Source organism: Paralichthys olivaceus, chromosome 5 (genome assembly GCF_024713975.1).
Source record: "Paralichthys olivaceus isolate ysfri-2021 chromosome 5, ASM2471397v2, whole genome shotgun sequence".
Classification (NCBI taxonomy): Eukaryota; Metazoa; Chordata; class Actinopteri; order Pleuronectiformes; family Paralichthyidae; genus Paralichthys; species Paralichthys olivaceus.
The window spans coordinates 8,509,665-8,527,082 of record NC_091097.1 but is presented as its reverse complement, the minus strand read 5'-3'; the positions used below and the strand labels follow the sequence as shown (position 1 = coordinate 8,527,082).

General features: G+C 41.2%; 1 pseudogene; it reads left to right on the top strand.

The window, feature by feature from the left end:
• LOC109634198 (uncharacterized) overlaps positions 1-17,418 on the top strand; it is a 37,810-nt pseudogene that overhangs the window by 8,208 nt on the left and 12,184 nt on the right.

Below are 17,418 nucleotides of genomic sequence, written 5' to 3'. Positions count from 1 at the left end.
TGTGAATTCAGAACTGAATGTAAATGTGCCCCCGAAGCAAAGGATGGTGGTTTGATGCACCGAGAGGAATCTGCAGAGACGCAGAACATGCTGTGTGCCAGAGATTAAAATAAAGTGAAGCAGAACCATCCAAAAGCTAACATGCAGTTGTCTCCCTGCATCATTTCTGGACCCAGTGGCACATCTGCCAAGGTCTTTAAGCCTTCCACCGTCTCTGAACAGGAAGTAATCTGAGGTTTCTAACAGCATCCTCTCCCACTCTCGAAGAAGATTGCCCCTCTGTGGACCCATAAGATATTGAGAAGCCGTGTCACTGTCACAGCGATTTTTTTATTGGCTGCAGACGGGCCTGTGACTAGACAGTAATGCACCGCTATCACGCACCGAACCAGGTCTTCTCAACAAAATCCTCCATATATTCTGCTGAGGTCTCGGTAGGTTTCAGGCAGGGAATGTGAGAGTGTTGTCTCCTCAACACCACTTAGTCCAGCTGCAGACGAGAGGGCTTGAAGGGCTCATAACAACAGAGTGCGTTTGTTTCTGAGCTACCTCTGAGCCTGCAGGCTTAATTATTAGGTTGCGTCTGCTGTTATCTTGCTTCATGCTCTTTGTCTGCTAATGTGGAAATCAGAAGACGGTGAAGCAAACCAGCATCATCAGAAGAAAATATCTTTTTACTCTGGTAGTTTGCTGAACAGTGATTACTTTCATGTCATTCCGCTTACACACATGGTTAAGGTCATTTTGAAAGGCAAATGTTCAAAGACTCAAATGTGGAGGTGATGAGACATTAAAAGAACCCTGGGTTTTTCATCTGTAGCGATCAGAAATGTGTCATTCAACATTTCACACCAAAATGACTGCATCTCAATGGTGTACTTGTTTTTCTATATTGTAAACATACATTGTTTGCATTCAGTTTGCAGCCCTTTGTTGTAGGGCTGCAAACAACCAATATCAATAATTATCACAATGTATTTCACATCAAAAGATATAAAACTTAAGCTTTAGCGGCAAAACCACAACCTTCATTCAGGAGCAAACATGAGACTTTACACAATTTTTGGCCACGTTGCCCAGAACTATTCTGCAGTCTTAAGTAAAATTCAGTCGTTATTTAATCCCAGTTTGATTTTGAAATATGTGCAACACTGTCTTTAGCTAATATCTACCACAAAAAAAGAATCAAATAAGCTTTTAACTATATTATTATGCATATTTTAATCTGCATTTCATTAGTTTCTGAGTTATGGAAGGCAAGATGACATTCAACAGGGTATCATGGCAAGAGTTCAACTTACCATGTAATATAATGTGCACTTAAACTAAATGACCCTCCAACACACCCGATCAACATGTCTTTCTTCTGTCTACTTCACCTTTGTGTCTCCACAGCACCTTCATTATCGAGAAACAGCCTCCACAGGTGTTAAAAACCCAAACTAAGTTTGCCGCTACAGTACGACTCTTGGTGGGGGGGAAGTTGAACGTGCACATGAACCCTCCACAGGTCAAGGCCACCATCATCAGTGAACAGCAAGCCAAGGCCCTGCTGAAGAACGAGAACACAAGGAAGTAAGTCCACTGCTTTGAAAACAGAAAACATTAGTAACGATTGCAAAGGACACTTTGTAATCGACAATTTTCTGACTCATTCATCTGCTACTTGGCGATATTAGCAACATGGTTTATTTGATACAGAAAATCAGTTCTGAAGCCGATTTCAGCCGTTTCAGGGAGTCATGCATGTGCTTTCACATTGTAGAGGCAGCATGTGATCTATCTGTTTCCCTTTCTTTGTATGAACATTTCTTTTTAGTATCCCCGCTTCCTTTAGTTGGGACACTGCATTGATTTCCCATGGTGCCATTAAGACAAGAATTCTCAGTTTTCTGCAAAGATGATTGGATCCCAGGATGAACTCTGGCCCAGTGGGTTTCCAAACCTCACCGCAGAGACATTGCTGGAACTTGAATACTTTCTCAGAGGAATCTATGGCGTGGATGCAGAATCCACATTTAGCCTGCTCCGCAGCCTCGGTCCACATTCCTCCTGGCTAATAGAAACCTTCCAAGACTGTAGGTCAATCTGACAGCAAGTGGTTAAATAAGGGAGCAATTCAACAGCTCTGCCATCATCTGCTGTTTGTCATCTGAAGCACTTGGTGCAGCACAGTTCCACAGCCTAGACACATATGCCTTCTGTTTTGTCATGTAGAGAAGATAAAGAAGGTGGTTGTTAAACTCTCCATTTATATGAAAAAAGGAGAATTAACATCTTTCCTGTGCCCAGTGTGGTTTTTCATTCTGCTCCTGGCGTCTAAATGAGAATCACTTTGTTTTAATTTGTTCTGGAATGAATGTAATTCTCAGCACACGGAGTGCGTCACAGCAGACAGTGCAGCTTATTGACTATTTGATTGCCTTTCTCTTTCAGTGACAGCAGCGGGGAGATTCTCAACAATAACTGTGTGATGGAGTACCATCAGACCACCGGCACTCTCAGTGCCCACTTCAGGAACATGGTGAGTGTCTGCAGCCAGCAGAGGAGTTTATTCTTCCAGATGCAACAGCAAATGAAATGACTTCTCTGTCCTTCAAACAGCAGAAAGTGGCTGAAGAATTAATTTTAAATTATATCAATGCATAAATATTATATTATAGCCTTGTCCCTGTGTGACAGAGTTTGAGAACACCTTAAATGTTCTAGTTTTCTTTTAGATTTAAAGTTTAAGAATTACAGGTCTGCTGAATAATCTTGAACTGGGGGTTAAAAAAGGTTCAGGTCAACAAAATCATAAAAATCTTTGGGGAATAAAGAAATTATCGTACAGCTTTTCAATTCAGACAGGTTACCTAACTTGTTGATTAACTGGACAAACTCTGTCACTTTCTATAGATGCACTATTAGGACTGTATATGGAGCAGGACTCAGTACGATTGCATTGATCAGAATGGTGAGAAAAAGGTAGTAAAAGGAAGACAGGCTGGCTGGTCAGGGGTTCATCCTAAAGCAAGATAAAGCCCCAAACTTAGGAAAACAGCAGGATGGTGGATTCCTGTGATGGAAAGAGAAGCTATGTCTCCAGACCAGACTGAAACACCGTGGTGCTAGTTTGGGATGAAATGAAAAATTAAATTTATATCAACAAGATGAGTCAGTGATTCCTTTATTTAAAAGCTGCAATCGTTTATTTGCTCTATCCTTTAATTTCCCGGAATCCTGAGACATTGAATAGTGTAAAACTGAATAAAAAAAGTTAAATTTCCTTGGGCATGGAAGATGTAAAGTAGGTCACTGTTAAGTGAGGCAATTACCGACCATTATGTTATTCAGTGTTATGGAAATGTATGGCAAAATGGTCTTGTAGCTACAAATTATATAAAATGTTTTGGTACAATAAACTAGAATGGCTCTGAGTAGAGTGTATACCTCTCACAAGGTCCAACTGTCCCCTTATGAAACAGTTTAATTCACTCCTTTCAGATTTTTATTTGGATCTGCACTAAATTGCAGTCTCCTAAACATGCCTGATTTTATTTTCATCAAGACTCATGGATTATTCTCTGGGAAATAGATAAAAAATGGTGAAAAAACTCCTGGATCCGCCCCCTGATCTGGATCCACACAAAAATTTAACGGATTCTTTCCTGACCCATTCTACATCCTTCCACCAAATTTAGTGGTAATCCATCCAGTAGATTTTTACATAATCCTGCTATCTGATAGAGGTTATCAAAATGTATCCACTTAATGAAATATCTGTATTTTGGATTTTTACAATAAAGTGATTAATCTACTGGGATCTTGCAGGATTTAGAAGCAACACTCTTAAGATGCACTGCACCACCCAGTGTCATTATCTCGTGATAGTGCAGTGTGGGTATTGCAGTACAGTATGTGCTGCACATACACATAGTAACTCAGCAGTTCTTTTAGAGGATCAGTGTACAGCATCTGTAGAGCATCTCTGTACATCACACAACTTGTTTACAACAATCTCCTGAGCCCTCCATGGATTATTTACATGTCAGCCCAACTGTGAAGTGAATTATGCATGTGTGTACCATACTGATTGATGTGTGTTTTATCAGCCTAACTGCACAGGCAAAATGCGCAGTATAAACCTGAATGTTACACATGTCATCTTTCATGTAGTCTTTAAAGAGGATCAAGCGATCAGACAGGCGAGGGGCAGAATCTGTCACAGAGGAGAAGTTCACCATCCTGTTCGAGTCCCAGTTTAGTGTTGGAGGCAATGAGCTTGTCTTTCAAGTGAAGGTAAGAGGTTCCAGACAGACGGGGTGGAAGAAACAACTATCCGAACCTTGACACACACAAACATACAATCTGTTCGTGCTCCTGCAATAACAGGAATCTGTACGAATCTCTCTCTCTCTCTGAACAGACGTTATCACTTCCTGTGGTGGTGATAGTTCACGGTAGCCAAGACAATAATGCCACGGCAACAGTGTTGTGGGACAATGCTTTTGCAGAGCCGGTGAGAAAATAATTGTTTGCTTAATTGTGTCTGTGTTCACAATTTTATTTACATGTGTCTAATGAAACACCATTAGTTGTTGTGCATGGCTTTATACATAAATATTGTACATTTACAAAATAATTTGTGTGGTGCTGAGCTACGATGATAAAAAATGAATGAAAATATCAAATATAAATTCCAAATATAATATATATATATATATATATATATATATACGTATATATATATAATATATTCCTGTATCTCAATGTTTTTTAGGTACTAATGGCCCCAGAAAATAATAATAATAAATCTTTAATATAGCAATTAAGTTATATAAAATTTTTCAAAAAAGTTACAAAGTGCTTCACTTATAAATACACTGTTTATCTCTGACGTTGTTTTCATCTTCTGCTGCTGCCTTGCTCCCGACACTGAAGCTCGTGTAAATCCTCCGCTGTCTCCCTTGTGTCCGCAGGGAAGGGTGCCTTTCCTTGTGCCAGACAAGGTGCTCTGGCCTCAGCTGTGTGATGCCATCAACATGAAGTACAAGGCTGAGGTGCAGAGCAACCGAGGCCTGTCCGAAGAGAACCTGGTCTTCCTGGCTCAGAAGGCCTTCAGCAGCTCGAGCAACAACCCCGATGACTACCGCAGCATAACCATGACCTGGTCACAGTTTAACAGGGTCAGTTCCAGTGTCTTTTTCACTCGTGGCTCTCCACAGCTTCTCTTCCTTGAATGCAAACACACAGCTTGTATGAGGATCATTCTATCTGCGATCATCACTTTTAATGAATGGGGTTTTATCATGCTGCACTTAGAATGTGGTTTTCTCTATGCATTTTTAAAATACCAACAGGCCGGTTTTAGTAAACCACTCTCACCGCTGCGCATGTTCTCGACAGAATGATTTACTATTGGTGGATTATTCACATATAGAGATATTTCTTGCTCCATTTACGTTGCCCTGCTGCCCTGTTCTGCAGATGCTGCAGTCGAATTGAGTGAGAACGCCTCATTGGCAGCCATGTCTTTATCTTAATGGACCTGTTTGTCCACACACTGAAAGGCTGGAGGCCTCATTTTCTGGCTCAAAGCAGCTGGCGATGGCGGAAAACGCACTCACATTCACTACACACCATCAGTCTCATTAGATTACAGGAACATCAAGTTTCAAGCGCTTCACAGACTTGTGGCTACACACACACACATGTTCACTCAGTTAAACCATAAATACAACTAGGATGAGGACATTTTTGTTTTTCTCTGTATTTCTGGACTGGGTGGACATAATATCGTCTAAACACGTCTGTACGCTTTTAGTAATATTTTTCCCCCCAATTCCCCTTTTCTTCTACAGGAAAGCTTGCCAGGGAGGAACTTCACATTTTGGCAGTGGTTTGATGGTGTGATGGAACTCACAAAAAAGCATCTTAAACCACACTGGAATGACGGGTAAGGAAACTGCAGAGTTTTTTTTTTCGTCTTGTCAGTTTCAGTATTTGGCTGAAACGTGAGTCAGAACAGAAAAATAAAAGCACTACCTCTCTTTTTTCATTTTGACAGCTGGACTGCATGCTCTGTGAAAGTATTTTTTTCTCCTGTCCCCATTTTGTCAGTCATGAAAAACGCAGGCAATGTTTCACTTGCATGATTTTCCACGGCACCCTGGGGAGCCGCCTAGCCACTCTCGCCAGTAAACTTGGATTGAAACGCGCTGAGGGGGAAGCACAAGATCATTTTTCTATATGTCTCTCCCTTCTCCTTTTTCAGGGCCATCTTGGGCTTCGTGAACAAGCAGCAGGCTCAGGATATGCTGATGTCCAAACCCAACGGTACTTTCCTTCTGCGCTTTAGTGACTCTGAGATCGGAGGAATTACAATAGCCTGGGTGGCAGAAAATCCTAATAAAGCAGGTATGATATGCAAATGCTTGTTATAAATTTGAGTCAAGTTTATTTATAGATAAAAATATAAGATAAAATAAAATAATGCTGAGAACACTCAAAAGCCTGTGAGAACATGAGGGTCTTCAATTTAGTCTTAAATATGTTTACAAATGGGAACCCTTACTTGTACAATGCCACAGCAAAACTTGAGAGGTCATTTTCTAACTAAATCAACTGTCACAATCTGTCAACCATCTTTTGGCTAAATTAAAGCTGCATTAGGCAATTTTTGGCCACTAGAGGGCAGTGAGATAAACTGTAACAGTAACAGAGTATCGCAGATGTCGCCCTGTGTTTATCTTATTGAACTCATCTCTTTTACACCAGAAGAAGATAACTGTAATAACTCCTCACCTAAGTAGTTTAAAGTAATGAGAAATAGAATGGCCCGACATTCCCCTTCAATCCTGCACCAAATCTGTCATGTTCATTTAAGTATATGTCTGAAACTGTGAAAGAAACATATAAACTGTTGATTCCTGACTGAACATTATCTCAGCTACACATTGGTGGTAGTTAGAAGTGTCTTGTCCTGTTTGTTACAGTGTAGCAGCTGAAAACCCTAAACCCCCCCATGAAAGCAAATTTTATTGAATTTAAATCAGCTAGATCCCCTTAATATGCCCTATTTATTTTTTGTTTTTCATCAAGCTGGATGCATTATTCCCTGTGAAATTGACCCAAAATGTATTGGGTTATTTATTGGCCCATGTCTCATCGTTCCAAAAGGTTTTGTGGAAATGTGCTGTTTCATTTTTGCATAATCCTGCTGACAAACTAACGGACAGGGGTGAAAACATAACTTGCTCGGAGGAAACACCACTGCAGTAAAACTGGAGAAACAGTTTGCTGGAGGGACATCAAGATTGTGTTACTATACTATATTATACTGACTCTGTGGTGGGGGCGCTGTGCTTCTCCAGGTGAGAGAATGGTTTGGAACCTCATGCCCTACACAACCAAAGACTTCTCCATTCGCTCTCTGGCTGACCGCATCAGCGATCTCAATCACCTCCTGTTCCTCTACCCCGACAGACCTAAGGATGAGGTGTTCTCCAAATATTACACCCCACCCCTCTGTAAGATACCCTCTGTTTGCATTGGCTGTTTTACTCTCAAAATTTCATATCACGGGTGCAAGACCCCCATTGTGAAGAGATGTCTTCACTGATGTAGAGTAACTGCTCTGAGCTGTCAGTCACTCTCTCTCCCTGTGCTTGTTTGTTTTAAAGCCAAAGCAGTGGACGGCTACGTGAAGCCGCAGATCAAACAAGTGGTGCCCGAGTGAGTATCAAGCTTCCTGTTCGTCTTTCCTCCTGCTCCCCCTCTTTTTATTTCTCTCTCGAACCCCCAGTGTTTTTTTTCTCTCTGTGGCAACATTTAGAGTTAATCACTCAATATTGGAGCCTGAATTCAGATCAGCTATTAGTCAGCTGTTACAGTTGGAGGAGGCCAATTAAGGGTGGCCAAGGTTCCTGAGAGAGCTTGTCTTCCGCTCATCATTAGAGTTAGGCTTGTTAGTTAGCGAGCCCTGCTCCGTGCCTTTCTCCATGGTTGCTTCATCCGCACCACAGAGAACGGCCATAATGATGCAGCGGGGCCTGGAAAACACGCTGAGGTTAGTTGCTTTGGCAACTGATGAACATAGACTTATCGTGAGTGTGTGTGTGTTTGTGTGTGTGTGTGTGCAGGTTTGCAACAGCCAATCCAGACCCAGCAATTGGGAACCAAACCTACATGGATCACGGTGCATCGCCAGCACCTGTCAGTCACCCTCACACCTATGGCATATACCCACCTATGTGAGTCCCTCTATGAACTGCTGTGTGTGAGCGTCTTTGTGTCATTTGTCTTGGTAAAGAGCGAATTGTTGCTTTTGCTCTTTTTTTTTTGGTGATGTGCTGCCAGCGTGTCTGAATGTGGGTGACTCCTCTCTGTGTCCTGTGGCAGGAGCGACTCTATGCTGGACGCGGACGGAGACTTCGACCTGGACGACACCATGGATGTGGCGAGACACGTGGAGGAGCTGCTCCGGCGGCCCGTAGAGAGCCAGTGGGGCGGCCAACAGTCATGACCCTCGGACCTTTTTAACCTGCGACAACACCAAACGAACCCTGCCTCCCAACTTGCCCCACTCGCATTGACATCTCTCATGGTTTAATTCCATCCACTGCTCTTTTGTTTCTGATAGCTATAATGTGAAATGTTAATAATGGTTGTGATCTATTTTTTTTTTTCTTTTCAGCATGAGAGCATGCACGTCAGTGACTTATCTTAGTTTTATTTGTGTCCGTTAGTGTTTGTAAAACAGACTAGGTATAAATGCAAAACCTACAATGTTACAATATTGTGAAAACAGAAAAAGAAGAAATAATGTTCATTCACATTGTGCATGCATTTCCAGTTGATTTTGAACAGATTTAAACAATATGCTACTGTATGAAGTCATTTTAACAGCTGAATGTTTTTATTTTGTTATATTTTCTTCTTTGTAAATGGGTTATCAGTATTTTGATAGTGACAAGGAACTTGCCCTTTGACAAAAAAGAAACTAGTGAAGAAGTTTCACTCTAAACAACATGATCTGAGTCACTGCTCTGCAGAGTTAGTCAGTTTTTCAAATCTGTATGCACTAACCTAAAGGCAGAGTCACTCTCATAGCGACTGACAGCACACACATCAGCATAGCATGGTGTGCACACACATACACATACACATGGGTTGAGTGTATAATGTGTTTTTTGTTCTGATTTCTTCACCAGCTGAAATGCAGGAGGGAGGTTTACGCTCCTCCCTCGCTCTCACAGGGCTATCTATCTTCTGTTTGTACACAGAAATGCAAATTGAAGCATTTACCCGCCGCTGCCTGCTCGTCCTCTCAGGTCCCTCTGTTCCTCTCATCAATGCTACCTCGCATCACTCTACTGACAGTCGTTGTTACTTTCCGTTGTTGTTTCTGCACCACATCCACACCAGCAGGTACGGTCATTGGTTTTTTTTTTTGATTTTGTCATTTGAATTGGCTTGCGTGAAGACGTTCCCTCGCTGACTGTTGGCTGGTTGTTGTTTTATTTGGTTTTGTTTTTATGCTTGAAACCACTTACCTGAAGAAAGTGTCATGTCCGGTCGGCATGTTTGACTACCAGGAGGCAGTGCTGCTCCCTTCTGACTTCTCTGCCTCTCCGTCCGCTTGGTCCTGTAGTTCCACGTCTCTGTGCGGCCTCTGCCGCCAGCAGCTGAAGACGCGAGGCATAGATAGATGGATGGGCACAGGCTTTGGATGCTTGCACACTCTCACCAGGCCACATTTAGAACACGAGCCTGTCCAGTTGAGTCAGTCTGCCTCTTCGTCTGGCTTTTGTTTTTCGAGATTTCCAGATCAGTTTTCATTGTGCATCACCTGTTTGTGCTACACACTAAAGATAACAAGTAAATTAGTGTGGTAGAGAATGCTGAGACTATTACCCCACTGCCTCCACTTGATACAAACATATTCACACACAGAACACTCACTAGATTACTTGTCATTGATAAAAGCCTTGCACCTCAGGAATAAATCGCTTTGCTCAGCTGATGTATAAGCCAAATAGAAAAAGATCTATGTGCACAGAATATATGAATTTATTTTCTCTTTCATAATTCTATGTTATTATTGTTTCTCTGGCACTGCCCTTATGAATGTAACCCCTTTGCATGACCCTGCTGAGGATTTACATACAAACAACCCCCCCCCCCCCTCCGTCTGAGCAGAAGTTCCGTGTTGCCAGAAGTACCAGTTGAAAACAGGACAAAGAGCAACTGGAAATTTGAGAAGAATTGACGACGTACTTTGTTTTTGTCCGACAGACATTACATCACAGTATTTAAAGATATTCCCTCATGCTATTTCTTTTTCTATCTCCTCCTCTGTTTTTCAAATCTCAGCCTGCACAGGCCGTCTCGTGATATATCCTTATTACCATAATTCGTCATTCATTTTTTTCTTTCGAGCTTTGTTCCACTATAGACTGTGTACTTTTTCAATGACGTAGATGGCGCTGTGTGCTGTTTGATGTATGTACCATGTTTCGTGGGTCGGGTTTATCACTTGGAGGTTTTCCAAGAGAAACAGCTGTTGAGTTGAAAAAGAAGAAAATAAAGTTTTATAAATAATTTCAACAAAGCCTGTAGAAGTACGGACGATCTTGATGTCACTACAAAATAAATGCTTTTTTTATGTGTGCAGTCACCATCCACAGATTGAAAGGGTTGTGTGTTTCCATGCCAACACTTATATATACATCATATATACATTAGAAAGGCATAGCTGACTTTCACCATATATAAAATGACACAGGGATTTTATGACTTGACATATTACAAATTTCACTTATGGTACAATGTACTATATGAGAGTTTTCATATCATAAATTGTTGTGCTATTGGTTGAAGGAAATCTCTTTTACAGTTTCTCATTTTGCAGAGAAACCCTCTGTACCATCCCTTCAACACATCCAAAATATAATTGATGGGGAGTTTATTGTTATAGGGTTACCTTAAAGGAATATGTCACCAGTTTTTTCAGCACAGCAGACTTATCTTTTTAAATCATGCCACCTGATATCTCCTCTGCTGTCAGTCACTGGTTTCCTGCCACTTATGCACAAAATGAAGACCCACTTGCAGATGACGGATGTCTCATGACAGGTAATGGAGAGGAAATAATAGAAATGAATGTCAAGCAAAGTTTTATTTTGTCAAAGTTAGTTATTTCTCAGCATTGCAAGTGTTCATGTGCAGGTGGAAAACTGACATTTGAGATTTTTGACATTTGGATTTGTGTTAAGCTAAAAGTGCCCACAAATGTGATATTCACTTCTGAATACTTAACTTTCTAATTTATGCATTTACACACAAAGCATCTGCAATCATTTTTGCATCATCCAATAATCATGGTGGATTTTCATAGAGCACTAATGTAAATTTAGTCAGTGGTTTTACAAGGATCATGAAAACTGCGTCTGACTCTGCTGGATGTGTCTCCCAGTTTATGAGAGTTTTTTCTCTCCACAGTTTCCAAAGTGCTGCTCATTGTTGGAACTGTTTGGTTTCTCTATAAATTTTATGCTCCCGATCTTAATATGTTATGATTTGGCTCTTAAAATTGAACCGAATTGAATACCTTTTGTTTTAGTCCGTCCATTTTTTGCTATGGATTTTGTGAAGCATAAAAACATAAGATCACGGCATAATTGATATCACATGTAGTAAATGATACAAGCTGAACATTCAAAACAAAATGTTTGTTCAAACCAGGCAGCTGTAATATCTAAGTGTAAGAGAAGTATTTGGCAAATTAGCAAAGTAATGATGCTTATATATGTAGAAAGGCAAAATGAGAGAGCACGTCTGTTTGGAAATAGGTTTTAAAAATGCCTCAATGTGCTCCATTGTTAAGAGTTTCTGTTTTTTACCACATTCAGTAGCAGCACTTTTCACTGTTACGAATTGTCTTACTAAGCTCATTTTTGCCATCTAGTGGAGATAAGAAGCACGACAGGTTTTTTGTGAGCTGTAGTTTACAGTGACCTCCACTTATCTGCTCTGTGTCATGCCTGGGAAAGATGATAAGAAAATCTAATTTGCATAAAATACAACAGTCATTCCTTATATGATTTTCATTATCAGATTATACCTCAAGAAATCAATTGGCTGCTTTCTCAAGAGGCACACAAAAGAATAATTGCAGTTGAGTCAAATGTACTGGATATTTTTTAATAATTCACATTTTACGTATAGACTTTTATGTCAAACACAAAAAATATGCACAAGTCAATGATTCTAATCCAGCAGATCCAGCTCCTATAGGTCAGTGGTGGGTTGTTGTGAGGAAACTAAACCTGCATTTATTGCAAGAGCTTTAACAGGGAGGTGAAGCATGAGCGCTGTAGCTTCCATCTGAAGTGATAATCAACTCAAACAAAGGTTTTCCTGCAGCAATTGCACAATACAAGCCAGGTAACGTACACAAACCAATAAAATACAATATATACAGTGGATATATGTAATTGAAATGAAGAGAACCATGGAAGAAAAGCTATAAAAGGGATTGTGAAGATCAGTGCAGTTTGTGTTGTATATCAAATGTTTCAGTGTCGTACATTTCCTTCTACTCGGTTGTAATCTGGTTGATCCACACTGTGTAAAGGTTGTGATAAGGCTTTGTATTGTTTGAGCGTTATCGCAGCCTCATCACCACATTTGTTTCACCGGCATCTCCTCTCACAAACAGAGCTGTGTGATGGTGAGAGCTGGTCGCTAGTTTGAGAATCTCATTTCTCTTTTTGGCTCCTTATTTAAGGCAGAAAAAATCAACATAGTTTAAATATTAAAATTTAGAGATTCAAAGATCCCAATCCCTGTCAGGAGAATCTGCAACAATCAACAACATTTATTTCATACTGAGCAACAGGCCATAATAAAAAAAAAATCATCACTATAACCCAATGATTATGTTTCCAGCTAAAAGATGCCCAATGCCTTCAGTGTCTGTTTTGTATTTTTATCTAATGTATTTCACCACAAGGTGTCAGTGAAGTCCAATGGATCAGCTTCTACATGGGCAGACATAATGGTTTACATTTTATGAAAGAAACAAAATCAAAGAATTAAGAATGTAAAGTAAGTTGTTATGTGTACGCTCTATTTTGATTTTCAACTTGCAGCCTGTTGCTAACACATAAGCCTGAGGTGCCTGATGTCCTGCTCGTATAGAACAGAAAAGACCATTGTCCTGCACATTGATGATATATGTTAAATGTGTAAAATGTTTGCTTTCATAACCATTCATTAAGTCTGTGAACCATTTAATAATGTCTAGAAATTTTAGGTTTCTTCTGAATTTGCCAATCAATTCAACAAGAATTAAACGTTTCAGTTACACATGCTTGATTGGAGTTAAACCCATAAGGTACGGATGCAAAATCAGCATCCTGCAATGATGCACGTCTTTGTTAGTCAAAATTTTAAAATGAAGGCTGAGGAACAAATCCTCGATAGCATCGCGAAACATTCATCAGATCTCGTTTATGCTAAATTTAATAATTAGTCCGCGTGACTAAAAAAGAGCAACAAAAGCAGAATTAGACTCTAAGTCATACTCATATACATGAAAAGTGCTTGTGGGGAAGGATTTTACGTACGGTTTCTGTTCCTGTTGGACTGATGATCACATGGGGCGGCACAGGAAGTGCGGTGGCAGAGCTCAGGAAGACACACCCATCTGCTTCCCAGCTGTGAGCAGTGGGGACTTCCTTTACATTCAGATTCAAATCAGTTCCACATGAATCAGTCAGATGCACATCTGGTTCTTCTTCTATTTTTTCCCCTGTGGTCAACTGGGATTTGGTGACTTGATCAATCATCAGCTGTCATTAATACAATGACCTGGCTTCTGTGGAAGTACCCTGCATTGTGGGAGGAGGAGGAGCCATCAGAGGCCTGAAAGTATGCTGACAGAGATCCGTTGGTCTCAGACCGTCGCCTCCTGCAGCAGGAGGGAGCGGTGCATCACTCTACACACACATCCTGCCACTGGAAACTATAGCAGCCCTCAATGAGAACAAAGGGTTGTTATTTTAGAGTGTCGTTGCCATTTGAGTGCTCAAGAGCTCTGATGCAGCCCACACTCTCTCGCTCACTGTTCTATTTTATCTCTTTTTAGCCTCAGTGGAAGAAAAGTTATGTTTATGTTGTTACATCAATGGTGATCCAGTGACTCATCAGGCCCTTCGCTGAGTCAAGAAAAGTTCTTCAGTGCAGCAGATCACACAGTGTATGTGGGTGCATCATGGAGAGAAGCCCCTTTAATGAGGCAGACTGCGGTCACATCTTGTGTCCTAACGTGAACCAGTCTGATCCCCCCCCCGCCTCCTTTAGTTTGAGTCCACGTGGAGCTGATGTTTGTGTCTGTTCATCAGATGCCTTTTCACATTAAAGCGAGACAGCTCGGCCGATCGAGAAGGCTTTTAAAGACAGAACTTTTGCTAAATTATTTCTCAGAATGCATAATGCATAACCCTGAGAGATCATGGGAGGAAGAGGAAGAGGAGGGTGTGTGTTCATCTCTCCAGCCTCCTTTTTCTGGACATTTACTGTCTCACAGCAAGTCCTACATCCCCTTTTCATCTTTCTCCTCTATCGCAACAAACATACAGAGATTTCCGTCACTTCTGTTGACTGTGCGGCCCGTCCTTGGGCTGGGACACCACACACATGTCCATAAGCCCCTCAAATTCACAAGATTGGATGTGATTAAGAGACGCTGTGTTTTGTTTGCAGATTAAACCAATTACTACCACCAAGGTCAATGGACAATGCCGGCCCCCTCAAATGAGACCCTGAACTTCTGTCCTACTCTCACACATACAAGTTTACAAAGTACAGAACGACTTTCCTACAAATTGGCGGTGATTTAATTTGCCTCATCATTGGGTTATAAATGTGGTTGCATTATCCCAGCTTATTGGCCATGTCCCGTCTAATGATGTGAGTTGATCTGATTTCAAACGTTTCGCCCTCAGAGGCTCAAGCAGATGCTGAGGTTTATGGTGAATGAAAAGAGGGTGCCGAGGTTAGGTGCCACGCAGTGATGTGGCACAAGTGCAGTCTTTTCAACTATCTCTGAATACAAGGATGTATATTTTGCAGACTCTTCTTTTTTGTCTTTCCTCCTGTTGATATGTCTTCAATACGTAAGCGTGGTTAAGTGACGGAAGAGCATCCCTGTATCTTTGATAACAAAGTGATACTGCGAGATTACAGAGTCAGTTTATCTGCTCTCCTTTGGTTGCAACGTCTCCTCTGAACACGTGGCAGATGAAAACCTTTTAAAACATATTCTACTGACAGATACATGCTTTATTATAAGCATTTGTCTCTTCTGTGCCCATTAAGGTCAAACAAAGATGAAACTGCATCTACGGTTATCATTACAAGAAATGTGTTCTCTCAAATCTCAAAGATAAAGCTGCTGAGTTTGTACTGTGAACTTTTTAAAGATGCAATAAATGAAGTTAAATTAATAATTTTTCTGTAAAATTCTGCTCTAAATCACCTGGAGGCTGCAAAGCACCTGCCAACGTGCAGCTTCAGACCTGCAAACACAGACAAGCATGTTCCAGTCCAGCCTGCGGTGACTTTAAGTACCAGCTGCACCAAGCTTAACACTTGTGCTGCTTGCAGGCAAAAACTCGTACAACTTCGAAGTTTTTTTTAGCTCATTTCGTTTTGTAGATTTTGGTTTTAAGTTGTATTCAACCTTAACTGAGGGCAAACCATACGTCTTAAAATACTAGGAGTGCACAAGCCAGAGGCAAAAGAATGCAATGAATGAAATACAAAACACGCACATATCTGTCCTTCATTGGTTTATTGATTGGTCTAGACATGTTGCCTCCAATAAAGATGATTAATTATATATGTGCTTGTATGATGGTCAGAGGGTTTGTGTTGGGTCATATTTGTCTAGAAAGTGAAAAACAAACTCAGCTAGAATAGCACACATACGAGTGCATACCTCTGCCAATGGCCCAACAGTCCCCGCACACATTTTCAAAAACTCATAGATATCAGTCCCGTGATGAAGCCTGATTTTCCTCATCTAGAACCACAAATTATTTGCTGGGGAAAAGAAAAAAACAAAAACATAAATGCCTTGTCTCTCAATGTTAAAGAGAGTTAAAAAAAAAATCCTTGTTCTGCTCTCTGATTCGAATCTGGGCTGAAATGTAATGGGTTCCTCTCTGATCCATTCCATATCCTTCCGTCAAGGTTCATGATAATCTATCATGTAGATTTTGTGTAATGCTGGTAAGTAACGAACAACAAAATATAATACTGATTAAAATGAAGGTAATGATTTGACACAGAGTGTAACACACTTTACCTGCAGGTGGCGTGTGAAAATTGCAGCAGCAGTCTGTACTTGACAGCAGGGGGGTGCAGAGCTTAACTACTACTGCTGCTGCTCTTACAGCAACATTTTGTTTCTTCCCAGGAGGACACTGGATTTTGTCTTAGTCGTAAAACTAGTTGAATATTCTTCAGACAACAGATTTCTATGCAGATTTGTTTGAAGTGTTTGAGTCCACAAACAATTTTGGAGTTTCAGGGGTAAACAGTGTTTCAGCCAAGGCCACCCTCTTCTTCAGACATAACAAAACAAAAGAAAGAAACATAACAGCAACTGGGGACAAATGCCTCCGTACTGCGTCTGTGGTGAAATGAAGTGTTCCCAAGCTGTGACTTTCAGATTTGACTCGAAACTACTAGAATTTTAAATTTCTCAGACTTAAAAAAACTTAAATTCTCACAACTCTTTCTGTAGGCCTCCTCCAGCTCCCTCTTGCGGGGAGCCCACTGTCTGCTGAACAGTTCATAAGCTGCACTTTACATTATAGATAATGTTGATATTTTCTATAGCAAAACTGCAGAGGCAAAAAAAGGTGAAATACTTGACTTAAACTCAGCCACACTTCCAAATATAGTCGGTTTGCGTGGGATTGCGCGCCCCGGAGAGTGGTTTTGATTGTGCACGCACGCGCCGGTGTGTGCACACGCGCTTGCCGGTTCTTTGCGATTGCGCCCTCACAGTCTTGAATTTGTCCCGCGGATGCACGACAGAGAGAGAGAGAGAGAGAGAAAGATAGAGTGTATGAGAGAGAGAGGGAGAGAGAAAGGGGGAGAGAGAGGAAGCTCTGCAAAAGTGTTGGAGACGCGAGGAGATGCGCGCAGCGGAGAGTCCACAGAGAAGGACGCGGTGAGACAGACACGTTTTTCGAGGACAAGCAGACGACAGCTCGACCTGTGAGCAGCAAACCTTCATCTCCACTCAGCGTTTCCACTGTTTTTTCTCTTCGATCCGAGCTCACCCCTCCAGAGAAGCTCCTCGGAGAAGGTGGGACGCCTCAATGTGACCGCCCGCTGCCCGGCTCCAAACTCGACCAG